This window comes from Gorilla gorilla, chromosome 5 (assembly GCF_029281585.2).
Source record: "Gorilla gorilla gorilla isolate KB3781 chromosome 5, NHGRI_mGorGor1-v2.1_pri, whole genome shotgun sequence".
Lineage (NCBI taxonomy): Eukaryota > Metazoa > Chordata > Mammalia > Primates > Hominidae > Gorilla > Gorilla gorilla.
In genome coordinates this window covers 175,660,805-175,685,343 of record NC_073229.2, presented here as the reverse complement: position 1 = coordinate 175,685,343, position 24,539 = coordinate 175,660,805, and the positions used below count along the sequence as shown (strand labels likewise).

Genomic DNA, 24,539 nt, shown 5'->3' with positions numbered 1-24,539 from the left:
ACTGACCATATTTCTGTCTTTCAGCTCTCCTCTCACAGCAACCCCTGTTTCTCCCTCCTGGCACTTATCACAAGGGGAAGGAATAAGCTGTGTGTTTAATTTTTAAGAAGTAATCAATGTCTTCCTCCCTCCCCTACTCAGGACCTCACAATGTAAACATGCAATACTTATTTGTAGAATTAAGTGAATGAATGTGTCAGAGGCATTGGAACCAGAGTGGCTCCATCTTGAATAGGGGCTGGGTAAAATGAGGCTGAGACCTGCATCTCCCAGAGGTTAGGCATTCTTTATCACAGGATGAGATAGGAGATCATAAAGTATAGTCACAAAGACCCTGCTGATAAAACAGGATGCAATAAAGAAGCTGGCCAAAACCCACCAAAATCAAGATGGCAATGAAAGTAACCTCTGGTCATCCTCACTGCTCGTTATATGCTAATTATAATACATTGGTATGCTAAAAGACACTCTTACCAGTAGCATAACGATTTGCAAATGTCATGGCAACTTCAGGTTATTACCCTGTATGGTCTAAAAAGAAGAGAAACCCTCCGGTCTGGGAATTCCTCATCCCTTTCCTAGAAAACTCATGAATAATATATGTTGCGGGAAGTCAGGAACCCCGAACGGAGGGACCGGCTGGAGCCATGGCAGAGGAACATAAATTGTGAAGATTTCATTTTAATATGGACATTTATCAGTTCCCAAAATTAATACTTTTATAATTTCTTATGCCTGTCTTTACTTTAATCTCTTAATCCTCTTAACTTCATAAGCTGAGAGTGTACATTACCTCAGGACCACTATTGTGTTATCTGTACAAATTGATTGTAAAACATATGTGTTTGAAAAATATGAAATCAGTGCACCTTGAAAAAGAACAGAATAACAGCGATTTTCAGGGACCAAGGGAAGACAACCATAGGGTCTGACTGCCTGCGGGGTCAGGCAGAATAGAGCCATATTTTTCTTCTTGCAGAGAGCCTATAAATGGACATGCAAGTAAGGAAGATATCACTAAATTCTTTTCCCAGCAAGGAATATTAATAATTAATACCCTGGGGAAGGAATGCATTCCTCGGGGGAGGTCCATAAACGGCCACTCTGGGAGTGTCTGTCTTATGCAGTTGAGATAACGACTGAAATACACCCTGGTCCCTTGCAGTACCCTCAGGCTTATTAGGGTGGGGAGAAAAACCCCACCCTGGTGAATTTGAGGTCAGACCGATTCTCTGCTCTTGAGCCCTGTTTTCTGTTGTTTAAGATGCTTATCAAGACAATACATGCACAGCTGAACATAGACCCTTATCAGGAGTTTTTGATTTCGCCCTTTGCCTTGTGATCTTTGCTTTGCCCTTTGCCTTGTGATCTTTATTGGCCTCAGAAGCATGTGATCTTCGTTCTCCTTTTTGCCCTCTGAAGCATGTGATCTTTGTGACCTGCTCCCTGTTTGTACACCCCCTCCCCTTTTAAAGTCCTTAATAAAAACCTGCTGGCTTTGCAGCTCAGGTGGGCATCATGGTCCTACCGATATGTGATGTCACCCATGGAGGCCCAGCTGTAAAATTCCTCTCTGTACTCTTTCTCTTTATTTCTCAGCCGGCTGACCCTTAGGGAAAATAGAAAGAACCTACGTTGAAATATTGGGGGCTGGTTCCCCTGATACATACACCCCTTGTTTATCACATAATCAAGAAATAACTATAAAAATAGCCAGCCAGCAGCCCTCGAGGCTGCTCTGCCTGTGGAGTAGGCACCCTTTTATTCCTTTACTTTATTAATAAACTTGCTTTCACTTTACTCTGTGAACTCACCCAAATTCTTTCTTGAACAAGATCCAAGAACCCTCTCTTGGGGGTCTGGATTGGGACTCCTTCCTGGTAACAAATGTATGCTTTTTTTACTAACATCCTAGTCCTCACATTTGATTGACTTGACAGTCTCATCCCATTCTCATCTGCTAAACCAAATCCCCTCAGCCCCTGGAGCTGCCTGATTTCTCCAAGATCCCACCCCCTGGAGATGGGCTGGCTTAGAAAGTGCACAGATTTTCCCACACTAAGAAAGATAGCCTGCACTCCATCTCAGCCTGGTCCACCCAGAAGCATTAACAAACTAAAAAACATGGATGTATTCCATAACTACAAGTCAAAAGGAGAAAGGTTGCCTTCTTCTGGACTCTGTGGCTGTTCTGGGACATGCTTCTCCTGTACCATGGCAGGACCGTAAACCGAAGGCAAGGCCTCACCTTGCTAGTGTTTTGTATAATCTTTACTGTTTGCAAGAGGCCTGGATTTTAGAGAATTCCTTTAATTTCCATCCAAAGCTTAAGGGCTATGTCTTATCCAGTGTGAAAACAAGAAAGAATGAAAAAAAAAAGAAGCAAATGGCAGTAAAGAAAAATTAAAGGAGGGAAAAATTAAGAGGAAGCACAGGAGTATTATATATGTGCTGTGAGTACTGTACACTTCCTAGAGGTAGACCACAGCTTGACTTGGCCCTTCCAAGTCGACAGACATGAGTCACATTGATACAGGAGTTAAGAAGAAATTATTAGTGGCCGGGCACGGTGGTTCACGCCTGTAATCCCAGCACTTTGGGAGGCCGAGGTGGGTGGATCACAAGGTCAGGAGTTCGAGATCAGCCTGACCAACATGGTGAGACCCCGTCTCTACTAAAAATACAAAAAAAAAAAAAAAAAAAAATTAGCCCGGCATGGTGTTGGGCACCAGTAATCTCAGCCACTCAGGAGACTGAGGCAGGAGAATTGCTTGAACCCAGGAGGCAGAGGCTGCAGTGAACCGAGATTGTGCCACTGCATGCAGCCTGGGTGACAGTGCAGGACTCCATCTCAAAGAAAAAAAAAAGAAGAAGAAGAAATCATTAGTAAGGGTATGGGAGTCCTCAGTAAGGTTTTCTTTTAAATGAAAAGCAGCCCCAAAATAATTTTCTTTTGTTTTTTGTTTACTGAGACACAGTCTCACTCTTGTTGCCCAGGATGGAGTATAATGGCGTGATCTCGTCTCACTGCAACCTCCACCTCCCAGATTCAAGCAATTCTCCTGCCTCAGCCTCCCGAGTAGATGGGATTATAGGCAAGTGCCACCACACTTGGCTAATTTTGTATTTTTAGTAGAGACAGTTTCTCCATGTTGGTCAGGCTGGTCTCCAACTCCTGACCTCAGGTATCCGTCCGCCTAGGCCTCCCAAAGTGCTAGGATTATAGGCGTGAGCCACCGTGCCCGGCCCCAAAATCATTTTCTTTTCTAACAAAGAGCAGCTTGTAAAATCAAGCTGCAGGCATAGACAAGTAAGCTGGAAGCTTGCACGGGTGGATGTTGGCAGTTGTGCCAAAAGGAAAAGGCTTCCTGGGACTAGGCATGTTCATCTTCTCTCTTTTTGCCAAAGCATGTGCACAGTAAGGAAAAAACAATATGGCACCAGCCAGGCAAAGACCCCATTTGCATAATAAGATTAGGGTGGGACTACCAGCCTTCCCCACGCACTAGGTAAACGTTGCACCTGGTCGAACCAATCTCTGGGCCCTACATAAATCAGACACTGTCTCCTCAAGCCTGCCTGTAAAATCTGGTACAGTCTACAGCTGACCAGTTTTTCCCTTTCAGGAACTCCTCTCTCTTGCAAGGGAGAGAGCGCTGTTCTTCTTTCTCTTTCTTTTGCCTATTAAACCTCTGCTCCTAAACTCACTCCTCATGTGTGTCTGTGTCCTTAATCTTCTTGGTGCGAGATGACAAACCCTGGGTATTTACCCTAGACAACAACACCGCTTCAACATGATTTACTAGGACCTCATGGTAAAGCAAAGAACCTGCTCAGTTACAACACACCCATTCATGACAAGAAATCATGACAAATTTCAAAACCCACAAAACAATCTATCAACTAAAAATAATATTCTAAGCCTTCCAACTGACTGAATGGAGACCTCCTCTTGGCCAAGGGCATTCCAAAGTAAACCTGAAACTAGTTCAAGCCTTGATGGAAAATGGAGGCCCAACATACTTCATTATACCCTTCTCCCTTTGGAATTCAGACACAACTGACCAGCATTAACATTAAAACAGAGATCTTAAGACTGAGAGAACAGACTCCTGTAGCAATAAGATACCAAATTCCAACCTGACTCTAGTATAGCATTATATGACAGATAAAAGCCCTGAAAGAAATCGAAGTATTTTACCTCAAAATATATTTGTCTTTTTTTTTTTTTTTTTCTGAGACAGAGTCTTGCTCTGTCACCAGGCTGGAGTGCAGTGGCGCGATCTCGGCTCACTGCAACCTCTGCCTCCAGGGTTCAAGTGATTCTCCTGCCTCAGCCTCCCGAGTAGCTGGAACTACAGGCATGTGCCACCACACCCAGCTAATTTTTGTATTTTTAGTAGAGACAGGGTTTCACCATGTTGGCCAGGATGGTCTTGATCTCTTGATCTCGTGATCCGCCTGCTTTGGACTCCCAAAGAGTTGAGATTATAGGCATGAGCCACTGCACCACACCTTCTTTGTCATATTTTTAAGTGGTCCTGCAAAGCTGTCTCTTGTGAAGGAAATGTACATTCTGTAAAGAATCTCTCTCCTTTATTAGGTCTTTTCAGGAGAGTCTACCACCTTTTGTTGGTCTGATAAGAAGACATTTACCATCTATTGTCTCTGAAGCCTGCTACCTGGAGGCATCATCTATATAACAAGAACCTGGGCTTCCCACCTGCACAGTGGCTCACGCCTACAATCCTAGCACTTTGGGAGGCCAAGGCAGGCAGATCACCTGAGGTCAGGAGTTCCAGACCAGACTGGCCAATATGGTGAGACCCTGTCTCTACTAAAAATACAAAAATTAGCCAGGTGTGGTGATGTGCACCTGTAGTCCCAGTTACTTGGGAGGCTGAGGCAGGAGAATCGCTTGAACCTGGGAGGCAGAGGTTGCAGTGAGCCAAGATCACACCACTGCACTCCAGTCTGGGTGACAGAGTGAGACTCCGTCTCAATAAATAAGTAAATAAATTGATGGAGACTTGTCTCAGATACTTTTTGATTTACAAATCCAGTGGTGTAATGCCAATCCCTAAAACAGGGTCCAAACAATGTAGTCCAAGTAGACATCTCTCCCAGGCTCTTGCATTTCAAGGATAATTTTGAAGTAGAGCATAGAATTAATGAAATGCATATTCTTCAGCCAATCCTTTATAATAGCATTTGACTACATTTGTTTAGTTAATATAAGAAACACAATTTCCAAGACCTCTTGTTCAGGTATTAAGAGTGCATTCCTCATCACCTTGATCCAGTTTCTTGCAGAGACCAGGTGAGTGAGTGCGAAGACCTCATTTATCTGACACCAACCTACCAAGCTTTCAAAAGTCACATAGCCTAAGCTGATGTAATAATGTGAAGGCATTTCAGTATTAGGATGGAAATGAATGGTTCTGCCAAGGCTTCATCCAAAAAGAATGGAGACTGAAGCAAGAGGCTCCTCACTGCTCTCCCTTCTGACTCACTTTGTGCTGACCTAACCTTTTCGCTGCCACAAAGTAGCCACTCTAAAATGCAGACCTGATCCGTCTCTCCCCACCTACAAAGCTGCCCACGATAGACAAGGTAAGGAATAAACTCCTTAAGGTATGTGAGTCTCTTCTCTATCAGCCAAAACCCACATTCCCAGGGTTTCTGCCTCAATGCCCAATATCTAGCCTGACCTCCAGTCACATGGAAAAAATTAAATGTGTCTCGGCATGCCACAGAGCTTTCATAGCTGTTTCACCTTCCGGGTTCTTCCTCTTTCTTCGCAAGCTGCTTCTCCACTGGGCAAAAGTCTGGGCCCCATTCAAGAGTTGGAACTGGCATTTTTGTGAAGGCTTCCTAGGATCCCCAGGCAAAATTTCCCTCCCTTCCTTCCTTCCTTCCTCCCTCCCTCCCTCCTTCCTTCCTTCCTTTCTTTCTTTCATTTTCTTTCGTTTCTTTCTTTCCAGGATTTCACTCTGTCATCCAGGCTGGAGTGCAGTGGCATGATCACGGCTCACTGCAGACTTGACCTCCCAGTCTCAAGTTATCGTCTTATCTCAACCTCCCAGGTAGCTGGGACTACAAGCACGTGCCACCACGCCCAGCTAATTTTTGTAATTTTTTAGAGATGGAGTTTCACCATGTTGTCCAGGCTGGTCAAAATTTCTTTTTATCCCAGTTACCACTCCTGCCCACATGCTCATCTTGCTTTATTTATCTTGGTTAATATTTCTGTGATTGTCTAATCGATGAAAAAAATGAATGCCACCCACAGTCTTATCAGAGATAACTCTATTGTATTGTGATGCATTTCTTTTTTTTTTTTTTGAGACAGGGTCTCATTCTGTCATCCAGACTGGAGTGCAGTGGCATGATCTTGGCTCATCACAACCTCCACCTCCCAGGCTCAAGCGATTCTCCTGCCTCAGCCTCCGGAGTAAGTGGGATCACAGGCGAATGCCACTACTGCCTAGCTAATTTTTGTATTTTTAGTAGAGACGGGGTTTTCATCATCTTGGCCAGGCTGGTCTAGAACCCCTGACCTCAAATGATTCACCCACCTCAGCCTCCCAAAGTGCTGGGATTACAGGCATGAGCCATGGTGCCCGGCTTTTTTTTTTTTTTTTTTTTTTTTTGAGACGGAGCCTGTCTCACTCTATCATCCAGGCTGGAGTGCAGTGGTGGGATCTCGGCTCACTGCAACCTCTGCCTCCCAGGCTGAAGCAATTATCTTGCCTCACCCTCCCCAGTAGCTGTAACTACAGGTGTGCACCACCATGTCCAGCTAATTTTTGTATTTTCAGTAAAGACAGGGTTTCACCATGTTGGCCAGGCTGTTCTCAAACTCCTGACCTCAAGTGATCTGCCCACCTTGGCATCCCAAAGTGCTGGGATTACAGGCGTGAGGCACCATCCCTGTCTGATGCATTTCTTTATAGTGTTTTTCTAATACAAACGTATCATGTGCTTTTTAAAAATATAATTGGGGTTATACTGTAACTACAACTTTACAACCTGTTTTCTACATTTAATATTAATATTTCCCCAAGTGTTCTTTTAAAATGTTAACGGCTGCACAATATTCCATCATAAAGCTGTATTTTAAGTTGACTACTCTCCCGCGATTGGACATTTCATTCTCTTTCTAATTGATCACTATTATAAATCTGTTGGAATTCTGACTGTTTCCTTAGGATGAGGAAAGTTGTTTCTCTGGAAAAGAAACAACTGAGTCAAAAGGAATAAAAATTGTTTTGATACACATTGCATAGAAAATAGCACCAAGTTACACTCCCACCAATTATGTACCATAAGGTTCATGACTTTAAGGGTCACTGCTTAATCAGTTCCTTCTCAATATTTCTATATGCCCTTTAAGAGGTGTCTGTATTATAATATTTATCACACGAAGAATAATCATAGTAGTAACATTAGTCATCCTTTTTTTAAGGACTTGGTATCTACAGACGCAACATAAGCACTTTACTAACATTATTGCACTCAACCCTTACAACAGTTCTTAGAAAGGAGGAGGAACTCGGGCTTACCCAAGGACCCACAGGCAACGAGTAAAGCAGAACCTGGATTCAAACCCACAAGTCTCTGATCCTAACACCCATGCTTTTACCCTGGGGTTTGTAAATGTTTTTGTCTGCAAGCTATCGGTATGAGTTTATGAAACAAATTTAAATATGTGTTTATTTTAAAATGATATACTACTGGGTCTGGGTGCAGTGGCTCATGCCTGTAATCCCAGCAGTTTGGAAGGCCAAGGCCCATGGATCACTAGAGGTCAGGAGTTCAAGACCAGGCTGGCCAACATGGTGAACCTCCTCTCTACTAAAAATATAAAAATTAGCCAGGTGTGGTGGTGTATATCTATAGTCCCAGATACTCGGGAGGCTGAGGCAGGAGAATGGCTTGAACCCAGGAGACAGAGGCTGCAGTGAGCCTAGATTATGCCACTGCACTCCAGCCTGGGCAACAGAGTGAGACTCCATCTCAAAAAAAAACAAAAAACAAAAAAACAAAAAACAAAAAAAAAACGGTATACTGCTGGGCGCAGTGGCTTACCCCCGTAATCCTAGCACATTGGGAGGTTGAGATAAGAGGATTGCTTATGCTCCGGAGTCTGAGACTAGCCTGGGCAACATGGTGAGACCCCTGTCTCTACAAAAATTAAAAAATTAGCCAGGCATGGTAGTGTCCCTATGGTCCCAGCTACTCAGGAGGCTGAGGTGGGAGATGGCTCAAGCCCAGGAAATCGAGGCTGCAAAGAGCTCTGATCGTGCCACCACAGTCCAGTCTGGGTGACAGAGACTGAGACCCTGTCTCAAAAATAAAAAAGATATACATATACTACTGTACATATTATGCACGGTACCAAACATATACAAAATGTAAATTAAGATTAAGATAAACAAAAATTCAAATCTTATCTTCTTGGACCTCTCAAAAACATCTTGTGTTTTATGTCTACCTACTAGAATGTAAGCTCCATGAGAGCAGGCCCTCTGTTTTCCAGTACTGTGTCTGCAACAGTGTCTGGCAGATAGTATGCACTCATGAAATATATTTTGGGCATTAATAAATGAACGAGTCAGCTACAAGGTTGTGTGTTTGAAGGCAGAACCTAGAAATCAATTATATTTTTATCCTTAGCACCAAGCACATTTCCTAGCACATAATGAACACCCCATAAATATCTGGTGAATGAATATACATTTAATGTTTGTTGAATAAATTAATGGATGGATAAATGAATGAGCACATGGATGGGAAGATAAATAGACAAACAGAAAGCCTTCTTCCCTCTGGTCACTTTACAGGGTTAGCATGTCAAAGACAAAAATACCTGGCTGAACTTAATTATAACACTTTATACTAGTGTTATACTCTAGGGGGCAAACAATAGCCCCCTAGAACAAGTATAGATGGAATTTCACTATGTCTTGTAAAACCAGGAAATAATAAACCCCCTATTTTAAAAATTAGCCCTCGCTAGACAAAAACTTAGAAGCAAAGTTAGTGAGTTTTAGAAGAACTGGAAAGTGTAGTAGACAGTTGACCAAGATACACTGGAGAGGCAAAGCCATGAATTGTTCATCCACATCTTATTAGGTAAGGACAAAACTATAAAACATCTATAAAATACTTACCTTGAGGCTGGGTGTGGTGGCTCACACCTGAAATCCCAGCACTTTGGGAGGCCGAAGCAGGTGGATCACCTGGTCTGGAGTTCGAGACCAGCCTGGCCAACATAGTGAAACCCCATCTCTACTAAAAATACAAAAATTAACCAGGCATGGTGGCAGGCACCTGTAATCCCAGCTACTCAGGAGGCTGAGGCAGGAGAATTGCTTAAACCCAGGAGGTGGAGGTTGCAGTGAGCTGAGATTGTGCCACTGCACTCCAGCCTGGGTGACAAAGCGAGACTCTATAAAAAAAAAAAAAAGAAGAAAAAAAACTTACTTATAAAATTATAAACCTTAATATTTGTTAGGGTGAAAATCCCTTTCTATCTAATTTACAATTTTTCTGTATCTTGTTATGAGTGTCCTGACTAATAAGTTTGCAATTATTTGCAATTATTTCTTTAACTCATTCTATCTTTAAAAGCTCCTTATCACCTCCTTTGCAATATCTAATCTTAATCTCAAGGGTTTTTTTTGCATGGCAGATGTACATTATGGGAAATTATATTAACACACCCTCTCTGACTTCAGTATCTTTATTCTGTAACCTCACTGATATATGACATTTAAATTCACTTGTTAATCAGAAAACATTAAAATGCTTTGTTTTGCCTTTTTCTTCAGTTTTTACTGTAATAAATAACTCATTTCTAGAATTAGCATAAGTGTGAAATTTTTCTCGGAAGCTCTTTTTCTACCACAGAGATAGAAGAATGGCTTCTGGTTCGTCACTGTAGCCCCAGTGACTGAGTATCAGTAAATATTTGAGGAATGAATGAACAAAATGACACAGTGAGAATTCAGACCAAGACTTTCTGACGCCAAAGCCCATGCTCTTACTCAGAATGTTTTTTTGTTGTTGTTGTTTGTTTGTTTGTTTTATGGGTTTGTTTGTTTGTTTTTGAGACGGAGTCTCGTTCTGTTGCCTAGGCTGTAGTGCAATCTTTTCTCACCACAACCTCCACCTCCCAGGTTCAAGCGATTCTCATACCTCAGCCTCCTGAGTAGCTGGGATTACAGGCGTGCACCACCATGCCTGGCTAATTTTTGTACTTTTAGTGGAGATGGAGTTTCACTATGTTGGCCAGGCTGGTCTCGAACTCCTGACCTCGTGATCCAGCTGTCTTGGCCTCCCAAAGTGCTGGGATTACAGGCGTGAGCCACCACGCCGGGCCTCTTACTCACAATGTTATTGTCCCATATATGCCTGGCTAAAAGTTGAAATGATCACCTTTCCCTAAACTGAATGATTTTCTGATGCTTGATATTGCTGTCTCCAAGACTATTGTAACAATCACTTGCATTTCCATAAGTAATGTTAAGCTCAAATAATTGATTTAATTTTAATTAATTCATAAGTCTCTTTCTAACCACTTTTTGGAAGATGGATTCTTCCACGTTCATAACTGTACACATTCATAAATGTACAGATTGGATCTTGTTGATTTTGGAGTTTATAATTTAGTTTAATATAAAGTTCTATGAAGCTTAAAAAATATCTGTTCAAGTTAGTAAGATAATTTCTTAGGCTGGACTCAAAAAATTAATTAACTTCAGGTCCCATTTTAAGCAACTAACAGTTTTTTAGCATTTGTACGGGATCTACCTCCATGGGAGGTATTGGGTATAGCTGTCAAGAATAATGAATGCAAATTTGGGAACAATGTCACATATGGAATAGCCACTGAGAAAGGAATGGTGGAACCAAAAGTCCCTGTTGACAACCAGATGAGACACTTTATTCATCATTATCATTCATAGATAGATAGATAGATAGATAGATAGATAGATAGATAGATGAGACAGAGAGAGAGAAAGGGGGGAGAGAGAGAGAGAGAAAGAGATCTTTCCACATGTTAAAGATTTTAGAACTCTTCCCAAATGGGATTTTTTTCACTTCACTTATTATTAGACACTTGATAAATTTTATTTTAAAATGAAAATTTTTCTAAGATGTAATATTTATTTTTCTATTTTTTTTTTTTTTTTTTTTGAGAAGGAGTTTCGCTCTTGTTGCCCAGGCTGGAGTGCAATGGCATGATCTCGCCCCACCACAACCTCCGCCTCCTGGGTTCAAGTGATTCTCTTGCCTCAGCCATCCAAGTAGCTGGGATTACAGGCATTCGCCACCACGCCCGGCTAATTTTGTATTTTCAGTAGAGATGGGATTGCTCCATGTTGGTCAGGCTGGTCTCAAACTCCTGACCTCAGGTGATCCACCTGCCTCAGCCTCCCAAAGTGCTGGGATTACAGGCGTGAGCCACCACGCCCCGCCTATTTATTTATTTATTTATTTGAGACAGAGTCTCACTCTGTCACCCAGGCTGGAGTGCAGTGGTGTGATCTCAGCTCACTGCAACCTCCACTTCCTGGGTTCAAGCAATTCTTGTGCTTCAGCCTCCTGAGTAGCTGGGATTACAGGCACACGCTACCACTCCTGGCTAATTTTTGGGGTTTTTTTGGTTTTTTTCAGATGGAGTTTCATTCTTGTCATCCAGGCTGGAGTGCAATGGCATGATCTTTGCTCACTGCAACCTCTGCCTCCTGGGTTCAAGCAATCCTTCTGCCTCAGCCTCCCCAGTAGCTGGGACTACAGGTGACCCCCCACTATGCCTGGCTAATTTTGTATTTTTAGGAGAGGCAGGGTTTCACCATGTTGGCCAGGCTAGACTCAAACTCCTGACCTCAGGTGATCCATCCGCCTTGGCGTCCCAAAGTGCTGGGATTATAGGCGTGAGACACTGGGCCCAGCAGATGTAATATTTTAGCTCATATGTTGAGTGGTGTGCTTGAAACCTTAATAAGCTATTGATTTAAATTAGCTCCTCAGGAATATTTCCCTTAAATAGACTTGAAATATAGTTAATGCCATCTTCTAAAAGAGCAATGCTCTAGTGCCACAAAACTGTGGAACTAGGGAGACTGAAGACTGTTGGATGTCATTTCAATACTCATCAGTTTCATATCAACCTATAGGAGGAGGAGCAAACAACTTTAAGACTGAATTTTCTATTATCTATCACCTAGTAGTAACTCTTCTATTATTAATATTTATCAATGTTTTCTTTTCTTTCTTTTTTTTTTTTTTTTGAGATGGAGCTCACTCTGTTGTCAGGCTGGAGTACAGTGGCACGATCTCGGCTCACTGCAACCTCCAACTCCCTGGTTCAAGCGATTCTCCTGCCTCAGCCTCCCGAGTAGCCGGGATTACAGGCACACGCCACCACACCCAGCTAATGTTTGTATTTTTAGTAGATACAGGGTTTCACCATGTTGGCCAGGATGGTCTCGATCTCTTGACCTCGTGATCTGCCCACCTCGGCCTCCCAAAGTGCTGGGATTACAGGCATGAGCCACTGCGCCCGGCCAATATTTATCAATGTTTTCTACATAATGTTTCTACACACAGTTTCATCTCCCTACAGGGCTGCCTTATAACTTTTGTGGGCCCTATACACTTTTGCCTTCATGGGTCCCTTCTTTCATAGAAGATGTTAAAAATAATTTTTTGTGACTGCATTAGTATAAAGATGAATATATCAAAATATTATGTATCAAAACACAGATGCTCCTGAACTTACAATGGGGTTGCATCCTCATAAACCCATGGTAAAGTTGAAAAATCCTAAGTTGAACCATCATAAGTTGGGGATCATCTGTAATTTTTTCAACTTCAAAGCTCATTTTTTTTTTCTCTACTGATTAAAAAAAAAAATAGAACATTCTCATGGATCCTTAAAAGTATGTTAGGCTACCGTGAGCACCGATGGATTGGTTAGCCCTGTCTCTCTACGAAATTGGGCAGGGGCTACAACAGGCTCTTCCCAGCATCCTGCTGTCCATTATACAGCTTTGGGTCTGTGTGTGAAGTACCTGTGGGCCTAGCTATACCTTGCCCTCTGTGTGGGCTCCAGATCCCCTCATTTCAACAAACCCCTCAAGCATGGAAGGACTCACAGTGTAGTTCCCCTGTGTATTAGTCAGGATTCTCCAGAGAAACAGAACCAATAGGATGTGTATGTACATAGAGAGAGATTCATTTTAAGGAACTGGTTTACAAGATTGTGGTGACTGGCAATTCGGAAATCTGCAGGACAGGCCAGCAGCCCCGAGACCCAGGGAAGAACTGATATTGCAGCTCAAGTCTAAAGGGATTGTGGAGGCAGAATTCTCTGTTCCTTGGGAAATCTTAGTCTTTTCTCTTTAGGCCTTCAATGGCTTGGATGAGGCCCACCCACATTACAGAGGGCCATCTACTTTACTTTCAGTCTATTGATTTAAATGCTAATCTCATCTAAGAACAAACAAACAAACAAAACCAAAAAAACTTCCCAGCAATACATAAAATGAACCATCACATCCTGTGTTTCCAAAAAAGTGTGGTCTTAAGGTTAATACCAGACCATTACACAAGGTTAGAAAAATCTTCTGGAAATATCCCTGCCGGGATTGGAGAAGGAATAAACTGTCTCCAGGTCAAAATGATGTGAAATGAAACTCTATCGCCTGCATCTTGAATAAATCTATCTTTGTAAGCTTGAATAAATCCGAATATTTTAATTTCACTGTTAGGTAAATGTCAGTCTGCCCATTTGCCTTCATGAATAGAAGCACAGGCATTGATCTCTACTCAAATGGCATGGTTTAAAATCGTGAACCAGACATGACTTTAAATAGTTGGTTAATTACTATCCGAAAGAAACAATTAACAGCCAATATGGTCAAAACCATAATCATTTCTTGGCAATTATTCTCTAAAATTCTAATTGTCAATTCTAAATAAATCCACGTAATAAGTCAATTCATTCCATTACTTGGAGGTATATTTTGTGGGTAGATATTGCTGATGGGTCCATGAGGATATAACTCAGGCCAACACTGGAAGATTTCCAGAGCTATAGAATTCTTTTACTTCTCTATTTATTTTTTAGAGACAAGGTCTCACTCCATCACCCAGGCTGGAGTGAAGTGGTACAAATCATAGCTCACTGCAGCCTTGAACTCCTGTGCTCAAGGTATCCTCCTGCCCCAACCTCCTGAGTAGCTGGAACTACAGGCACACACCACCATGCCCGCTGTTTGTTTGTTTGTTTAATTTTTTTGTAGAGATGGGGTCTCACTATGTTGCTCAGGCTGGTCTTAAACTCCTGGCTTCAAGAGATCCTCCTGCCTTGGCCTCCCAAACTGCTAGGATTATAAGCATGAGCCACTACGACCAGCCTAGAGTTCTTGATTTTTAAGAAGTAGGCTTTCTGGAACAGAAGAAGATTTACAATTTCAAAAGCATGGTTTTGCATATCAATAGCAAAGCCTTGAGGAGTCACAGCACAAGAATCCTTGCTTTTTTTTTTTTGAGACAGAGTCTCGCTTTGTCGCCTGGGCTCTAGTGCAGTGGCGCGATCTCGGCTCACTGCAAGCTCCACCTCCTGGGTTCACGCCATTCTCCTGCCTCAACCTCCCGGGTAGCTGGGACTGCAGGCATCAGCCACCACGCCCAGCTAATTTTTTTGTATTTTTAGTAGAGACAGGGTTTCACCGTGTTAACCAGGATGGTCTCGATCTCCTGACCTCGTGACCTGCCCACCTCGGCCTCCCAAAGTGCTGGAATTACAGGCATGAGCCACCAGGCCCAGCAAGAATCCTTGCTTTTAATCCTAGAGTGGAGAACAATCCATATGGAGACCCATTTTCCCACCTGAAAGGGAATGTGTGCCACCAACACAGGGGAAAGGGGAGGCAGGACCAGTGCTGAGATGCCGCCTGCCCTCTTGGGACCTGGATGCATGCTGGGCATAAACACTCCAGCTGGTTCCTGGCTTCCTAGTATGCAGGCCACTGAGAAGGGAACCTCTCAGAGACGGTCTGCGGGCAGCACAGCTCCTAGGAGTAGAATGAATGACAAAGACTAAGAGAAGTGCCCAGGGGGCCAGCGGGCAGCTCCGCAGGCCACCAAGTCCAGGTGACACTTTTTACTCTCTACCTGACTTGACCTCCTTTTTGGGCCTTGACGCACAAATCACTTACTGCTGGGGAATCCTCCTTACTCTCACGCCCCCATTCTCTTCTGAGCGTCTCTCCTTTTTCCCACTTCTCTAGCCCTCCACTCAGTCCCTACTGCAGCTCACTTCCTTCACCCACTCACAACTTGATATTTGCTGGGTTCTGTCCTCGACGCTCTCTCCTTATCACTGGGACATTCTCACGGGTTTACTTCATGCCCTCCTGCGATCTCAGCCACTTCCAGTATCTAATGGCTCCCAAATCTGCATCTCTAACTAGAGACTGACATTTCCAACCGTCTAGTGACCATCATTTGCATGTCCTGATGGCACATCAAGGTCAGCATCACCCCCTGACCACCACCACCATTGCCCCAGTAACCTCAGCAAAACTTCCCATCCCTCATCCCTCCCTGGTCTGCTACAGCACACTGTGTAATTCTGTTTGTTCATTGTGTCTGTCCCTCTAGGTCCTTCTCTGAGACCATATATTTACTCTAGCCATGCTTGCCTCTTCCTTTTTAAAATTTTATTTATTACCAATTATTTTTTATTGGTAAAATTGGTAAAAATTTTATTTATTACCAATTATTATTTACCTAACTCAACTGTAAGCTCCATAGTTGGAGTGAAACAATGCCTTCTACTTTTTAACTCCATTTGTTGCCTGGCACATAATTTTTTTTCATTTTTATTTCAATCCTACGGAAAAGTTGCAAGAATAATCCAAGGAACTCAAGTATGTTTCACTTTGACTAACCAATTGTGAGAACATTGTGCTACATTTGATGTATTCCTTTCTCTATGCGTATATTACAATATGATTGCTGAATCATTTGTGAGCAATTTGCACACACTATGGCCCCTTACCTCTAAACACTTCAGCTTGTATTTTCTAAGAACAAGGACATTCCTCTTCATACAATTGTCAAATTCAAGAAATTTAACAATGACACTATATTATTCACCAATTATCTCAATAATGTTCCTTAGAGAAACAATAAATGCATTGCATGTAGTTGCCAAGTATCTTTAGTCTGTTGAATCTGGAACAGTTTTGCAGCCTTTTTTTGTCTTCTGGCACAAGGTTCCATCTGCAATGCACTGAGAAAAACACACCTCTTATCCAATTGCCAAAAGTGCCCCAAATGATTAACTTGAATCTAATCATGAGAAAACATTAGATATACCCAAATCGAGGAACATTCCACAAACTGCACTCTTTCTAAACACATTGCTGGGCGCGGTGGCTCACCCTTGTAATCCCAGCACTTTGGGAGGCTGGGGCAGGTGGATCACCTGAGGTCAGGAGTTCAAGACCAGCCTGGACGACATGGTGAAACCCCATCTCTACTAAAAATACAAAAATTTGCTGGGCGTGGTGGTGCATGCCTGTAACCCCAGCTACTCGGGAGGCAGAGGCAGGAGAATTGCTTGAGCCTGGTAGGCAGATGTTGCAGTGAGTTGTGATCGCACCATTGCACTCCAGCCTGGGTGACAAGAGCAAGATTCCACCTCAAAAAAACAAAAATAAAAATAAAATAAACACATCAAGCTCATTCCCACCCAAGGGCCTGGCACCGCTCTTGCTGTTTCTAAGACTATTCCAATTCAGCATATTATCTCCTTGGGGAGCCAACCCTACCCACCCTACCCAAACTAGACTTTAGCCTTCACCCCATTCCATCTCCATCCTGTTATTCTGCTTTATTTTCTTTTCAAAGGAGTTAACACTCTCTAAAATTACCTTGTTTGTCTATTTGTTTACTTTTTAAAAATCTATTTCTCACACCAGGATATAACTTTTTTTTTTTTTAAATGTAGTCTCGCCCTGTCGCCAGGCCAGAGGGCAGCGGCGTGATCTCGGTTCACTGCAACCTCTGCCTCCCGGTTTCAAGCAATTCTACTGCCTCAGCTTCCCGAGTAGCTGGGACTACAGGTGCGCACCACCATGTCCAGCTAATTTTTTGATTTTTTGTATTTTTAGTAGAGACGGGGTTTCACCATGTTGGCCAGGATGGTCTCCATCTCTTGACCTCGTGATCCTCCCACCTCAGCCTCCCAAAGTGCTGGGATTACAGGCGTGAGCCACCGCACCCGGCCGCGGATATAACTTTTGTGAAAGGAGGACCGTATCTAAAAGAGCACCTGCTTGAAAATGGGCACTCATTTTAGAGTTGGTCAAGGAAAAAAGTTCTTTATCTTCAGTGCCTAACAGAGTGCCTAAGACTCAATAAATGTTTGTCAAATGGGTGACTAATACAATGTATGATTCACTAAGCAGAATATTTATGGTTCCCATTTCCTCCTGAGTTTTTATTTTTGCTTACTCCAAACATTCATAAGATTTCAACAATAAGAGTTCCTTTTCAGTGTTCAACTATCCAGCATTTCTTTTAGTCTGAAGTAGAAAAGACTTAGGGAAATGGGACAATTATAGTCAAGTCTTAAAATTGTTCCTTCTTGCACAGACATTGAGGTTAGACTATGATGGCCTTAATATGCTGAAAAATGCATTTTTATATGAAGCTAATAAGGAAGATTCAAGAAGAAAAGCATAAGAGAAATTCAGTCAATGAAAAGGAAGTCATTTCAGTTACTCAGAAATATAATTCAGGTATTTATTTTTATGAGACTGACCCACTCCCTATGGCACTAATGAGGGAACTCAGATATTTATTGATTTATTATTTACTAATTATTATTGTCATTATTATTTTTAGAGTCAAAGTCTTGCTCTGCGCACAGCCTGAAGTTCAGTGGCGCGATCATGGTTCACTGCAGTCTCTAAACTCTTGGGCTCAAGCGATCCTCCAGCCTCAGTATCCTGAGTTGCTGGGATTACAGGTATGGGTCACCATGCCTGGTTTAGACAGTTATTTTTATAAGCAATATCTGAACATGTAGATATATAAACTATCAGCAATAGCTGTGCTGGTATCAGTAAGAGAAAGAATGAGGTGCTACAGGTCTGCCTCAGCAATGCCTTTGAACTTCTCTGCCTTAGATCAAAGCCACCAAAGCACCGATTTCAAAGGAAAGAAAGTTGGAAGCAAAACAAAGAAATAAGGAAACCTTGGGTAAAAGAGCATAGCATAAATAATTCCTGGCTCAGCAAATGTTACTCCCTTTTTCAATTAAAAAAAATCAAGTTGTCCTTGAACATGGAAAAAGTAAGTCTTTATAATTATTAGTCAACTTAATTCAAGTACAAACCAAGGAGTATTCACTATTGTTTGAAATACACTACACATTATATTTGGTAACAGTAAGTAAATACACAAGCAGTCTCTTTAAAATACGCAAAGAAAAAGTTTGGCATTCAAAAAGCTCTCCCCTACCTTTTCTTTGAAGATTTTATCTCATCTCTAAAGCCAGGTGGTCAAAGAGCAGATAGATACCAAGAGAAACTAAATGTTAAAGCTAAAATGAAGTTGGATGTGTAAACGGATTAACTGGTTATCATTTATTGAGACTTTTTTATTCTGAAATAATTTTAGAATTCCAAAAAAGTTACAAAACAAAACAGTTTCTATATGCCCTCTAGCCAGCTTCCCCTAATAATAACGACTTATACAACTAAGGTAATCTATTAAAACCAAGAAATTGACATTGTTACAACACTATTAACTAAGTAATAGGCCTTATTCCAATATAATCAGTTTTTTTTTCACTAATGTCCTTTTTCTAGTCCAGAAGCCACTTAGTTTTCATTTTTCCTTAGTCTGCCCAAATCCTGACCTTGACACTTTTGAAGAGTCCTGGTCAACATATTGTAGAATGTCCTTCAAGGTGGGTTTGTCTAACGTTTGCTCATAATTAGATAGTCATTATTTTTAATAGTATAAAGCATTTTAATCTAAAACAAGGGGAAACATTTAATTACTCATCTAATTCACTTCCTACCAATAGAGTACAATTTCTAAGCTTTTGTCTGGTTTATTATTTCATAGACGAAAGGCATTTATTCCCTTGGGTAATTGGGGAAAGATAATCCTGTTAATTTTTATAGCCACATCCCAAATATTTCACATATTTCTATTCTTCACAGTGACTTCACCAAATTTGCATTTTAGCACTTTTAGCAGCTCTCTTACCAAATTTTTTCTGGTTGATCTACCAAATACTAAGAGATGTGTTTAAAATATTCTCTTTAGTTGTGGATTTGTCTATTTGTCCTTATAGATTTTTGCTTCTGTCAATTTTTGTTTTTCTATTTTGATGCTGTGTTCTTAGGAACATATACATTTAGAATTATTACAACTACCTGATGAATGAAATGTTATCATTATTTAGTGACTCTCTTTACCACTACTAACGCTTTTCTTGTGTTAAAGTATTTTGCATAATATTAATATAGCCAATCAATTTTATTTTGGTTGTTATGTGCCTGATACACATTTTTATACACTTTTGCTTTCAACCTTCCCATATCTTTTTGTTTAAATGTGTCTTTCATAAATAGTATATATTTAGATTTTTTTAATGCAATATGGCTTTTCTTAGTTAACTAAGCATTTTGTCCATACATATTTATCATAATTACTGATATGTTTGTATTTGTTTCAACTATCATTTATGTTTTCTTTTTTCCCTATTCCTTCTGTTTCTTTTTCTCTATATTCTCTTTTTGGGGGTGGTGGGGTGGAGATTGGTTTTCTTTATATCTAGAGAAGGCTTCTGACTTAAGTTCATATGAAGACCTGCGATTAGAGTCAGATTTCTTCTTAAACTTGATTTTGAGAAAAAGGAGGAGAACAAAAAAAAAACAGAGCAAACCAGAAGAGGGAGGAAATGGTTCTTTAAAAAGTGGAAATAGATACTACCTCACACCCATTAGAAAGGCTACAATAAAGGAAGAAAACACACAGAAAATAACAAGTGGGGGTGAGGATGTGGAGAAATGAAAACCTTTGTGCATTGCTGGTGAGAATGTAAGATGTGTGCAGCCACTACGGAAACAGTATGGCAGTTCTTCAAAAAATTAATAATAGGATCACCATAGGATCCAGCAATTTCACTTCGGGTATATATCCCTCAAAATTGAAAGCAGGGTCTCACAGAGATATTGGTTCACTCATTTTCATAGCAGCATTATTTACAACAGCCAAAAGATAGAAACAACACAAGTGTGCAGAGACAGATGAATGGATAAACAGAACATGACATATGCATACAATGGAATATATTTCCGGCTTAAAAAGGAAGGAAATTCTGATACATGTTACAACATGAAGAAACGTTGAGGACATTATGCTAAGTGAAATAAGCCAGTCATTGAAGGACAAATACAGTCTGATTCCACTTATACAGACAGAGTGCCTAGAATAGTCAAATACAGTCTGATTCCACTTATACAGCATGCCTAGAATAGTTAAATACAGTCTGATTCCACTTATACAGCATGCCTAGAATAGTCAAATTCATAGAGAAAGAAAGTAGAATGGTGGTTGTCAGGAACTGTGGGGAGGCGGAAATGTGAAGTTATCGCTTAATGAGTACAGAGTTTCAGTTTTGCAAGATGAACAAAGGTTTGAAGATGGCTTGTGGCAATGGTTGCACAACAATGTGAATGTACTTAATGCCACTAAACTGTACATTTGTAAGTTAAGATGGCAAATTTTATGTTATATGTATTTTATATGAGGTTTTTAAAAGTAGAAATGATGGGAAGAAAAAGGAAAACAGACTTTAACTCCTTTATAGTTAGCTATGACCAGCTCTAAGTCCTTTGTTTTGAGGAACTATAGCTGCTGATAGAGTGTGTTGCTATTTACATTTGCTTCTCATAACAATTCTGTTGATAGTTATTCTAATTAACCCTTGTTTTACAGAAAGGAAAGAGATGCTCAAATTCCCAACAATGGTATCTACTGGAGCTGTAACTTTGATCTAGGTTTTCCAGGTATGTGAAAACACTGCCACAGCAAGAGAGCCTACAAGCCACCATATGTCTGTGGCTTCTCACTGGTGTCAGAGGATTTGGAATCCAAGCACCTTCCACAAAACTATCGCTACAGCTTTTTGCCGACTGGTGATCCTATTTTATAATTAGGTCACTTTTTTTTTTTTTTTTTTTGAGATGGTGTCTCGCTCTGTCACCCAGGCTGGAGTTCAGTGGCACAATCTTTGCTCACTGCAACCTCTGCCTCCCAGGTTCAGGCAATTCTCCTGCCTCAGCCTCCCCAGTAACTGGGATTACAGGCACCCGCCACCATGCCTGGCTACTTTTTGTATTTTTAGTAGAGACGGGGTTTCACCATGTTAGCCAGGATGGTCTCGAACTCCTGACCTCAAGTGAGCCTCCTGCCTCAGCCTCCCAAAGTGCTGGGATTACAGGCATGAGCCACCGCACCCAGCACATTTTCACTGGGTAGCGTTATTTCAAATGCATGACAAAGTTATGCAGTCTTACTGAAAGCTATGTTTGTAAACTTCCCCCAAAGCATATCTCTTTCCTTCATGTTTGGGCTGCTCCACTTCAATTCCCATAATATTGCTGTTAGTATTTGTCACATTTTCCATCCCAGTAAGGCTGTGCTGGTGATCGCATTATAGGTAAATCTAACTTGAGAAGAGTGCAGCATTAAATTTTAGTGTTGATGAAGGAGTAATCTTTTTATGTGTCTGTTTCTCTTGATTGTAAACTCTTTTTTTAATTTTTATTTTATTTTTGAGCCAGGGTCTTGTTCTGTTGCCCAGGCTGGGGTGCAGTAGTGCGATCAAGGCTCACAACAGCCTCAACTTCCAGGGCTCAAGTGATCCTCCCACCTCACCCTCCCAAGTAGCTAGGACTACAGGCCATGCCTGGGTACTTTTTGTGTTTTTTGTAGAGATGGGGTTTTGCCATGTTGCCCAGGCTGGTCTTAAACTCTTGGGCTCAAGCGATCCACCCACCTCTGCCTCCCAAAGTGGATTGTAAACTGTCAATTCTTCATTATGAGCAGGGTCAGTCTCCAATTCATTTTTGTATCCTCTGTCCCTCCTACAGATTCTCAAAACACTGACTATTGAGATGGTGGCTGAAGTATTGATGGAAGCATTGGTGATGATGGTAGGAGTAGGTGCAGTGGTGTTGACACCAAAGCAAATTCCAAAAGTTACAAAGAATAACGATAGCTAATATTGATATGCACTTATTCTGTCAGACACTCTCTTGAGTGCCTTACATTTATTAACTGTGAAATCCTCAAACTACATTATGTGATAAGTTTTATGATTCCATGTTTTAGAAGAAAAAACTAAAATGCTGATACATTAATTGTTTTGACCAAGATGTCACAGATGAGTGGTATAATCAGGATTGTTTGAATCTAGTTTTGAGTCTAAAACTAGTATCTCAGTCTCTACAGTATTTTAGTTTTCCAGAAAGTTGCAGACTATCACTGCTTTGTAATTTAATGTTTTTCAGTCTGGCATGGTAGGAAAAGTACAAAGCTTTTGAAAGAAAGATACAAGTCCCTGCTCCATCATTTCTAATCCAGTAAGCTATTTCCTCATCTTATATAGTGAGAAATTTCTGCCCTGCCTATCTAAATTATAAGATGATCTCAGATAAAGTATTTTGCAAACTGAACATTTAATTGTAATAAATGCTGCCTTTTCTGCAGCTACTTTTGTTCTCAATAAAATTTAGTTATTTTAAGCCAATTAAAATCTCATGCTTAATGGACATTTTCCTTTTGTAGTTAGTGACTTATGCTAAAAATTTCTATCTGAATCAATATTATTACTCAACTAGTATGATTACTTATTTATTGCTGAAGGGGAAAAATCTGGCAGAGGCCACCAGTTGGGGACATCACCAATAATGGGATAAGCTGATATATGCCCCTCCTGATGTGATACTCTGAGACATAACATCTCTTATGTTATTCCTACCCAAAAATCTGATCACGAAGGACAATCAGAGAAACTTACTCTATAAAACAAATGACCTGGACTCTGCAAAAATGTCAGTATCATCAAAGACAAAAACAAACAAACGAAAAAACAAAAAAAATGTGAAGAACTGTTCCAGGTTTGAAGAGACTGGAGACATAACTAAATACAGTGTGTGATCCTGAAATGGAAAAAAAATTGGCAATAAATGGCATAATTGGGACAACTGGCAAAGTTTTAGTAGGTCGTGTATATTAGATAATATTATTGTCACAATGTGCTAAACATCCCGATTTTGATCATTGTATGTTCGTTAGAGAATGCCCTTATTCATAGGAGATAACACACCAGAGTATTTACAGATGAAAGGTCATAGGGGACCAGGCATGGTAGTGCATCTCTGTAATCCCAGCAATTTGGGAGTCTGAGGCAGGTGGATCGCTTGAGCTCAGGAGTTTGAGACCAGCCTGAGCAACACGATAAAACTCTGCCTCTGCAAAGAATACAAAAATTATCCAGGCATCGTGGCATGCCTGTAGTCCCAGCTACTCTGGAGCTGAGGTGAGAGGATCGTTTGAACCGAGGGGGGTCAAGGCGGCGGCGAGCCGAGATCGTGCCACTGCACTCGAGCCTGGGTAACAGAGTGAGACCCTGTCTGAAAGAAAGAAGAAAGAAAGAAAAAGAGGGAGGGAGAGAACGAGAGAAAAAAAGGAGAGAGAAAGAAAGAATCATGATGGCTGTAATTTACTCTCAATGGGCTCACCAAAAAAAAAAAATTAATAATATAAAAATAACACATACTTATGTATGGTTAAGACACCACATTGGGATAAAAATTAATAAAGTCAAATATGAAAATGTCAGATGAAAGAAAAAACATCTAGTAACTGGCCTCTGAGTTAGAAAGAAAGAAAAAATAGTTTTATTTGCACACAGTGGTACTTATTTTCCACAAATATTCCAGGAATCAGAGAAATCTAAATACAGGTCAGATGTAAAACAACAATCAAAGCTGCTGAATATTAGAATAATTCCGATGGCACGTTGGAGAATCCAACTCATGTTTTGAATCCACTACATCCCCCAGGGATATCTATGGTCAGTACACAGCATGGTAGGAAAAGTCCAAAACTTTCGAAAGAAAGAAAGATCCTCCATCATTTGCTAATTGGGTGAGTTACTTGCGGTTAGCAGTTGAGCTGAACACAATTCCCCTATCTCTGGCAACCACTCCCAATACACACGATACCCGGTGGGCCCCGATGCCAAGGCCAAAGGGGGATTCTTAACCCAGGCTGAGCCAGCCAGATCTTCTTGTGCGCCCAAGTATGCATATGCCCGTGTTCGTGTGTGTGCGCGCCCGTGTTCGCGTATGTGCGTGTTCGCGTGTGTGCACGAGCGTCTGCGCTCGTGCTGTGTATGCGCGCATGTTCGTGTGTGTGTGCGC

The 24,539-nt window shown here is 41.2% G+C and overlaps 1 protein-coding gene across 2 annotated transcripts in view; it reads right to left on the bottom strand.

Moving 5' to 3' along the window:
• CCDC170 (coiled-coil domain containing 170) overlaps window positions 1-24,539 on the bottom strand; it is a 123,493-nt gene that overhangs the window by 98,216 nt on the left and 738 nt on the right. The gene's annotated exons all lie outside the window — the stretch shown is intronic.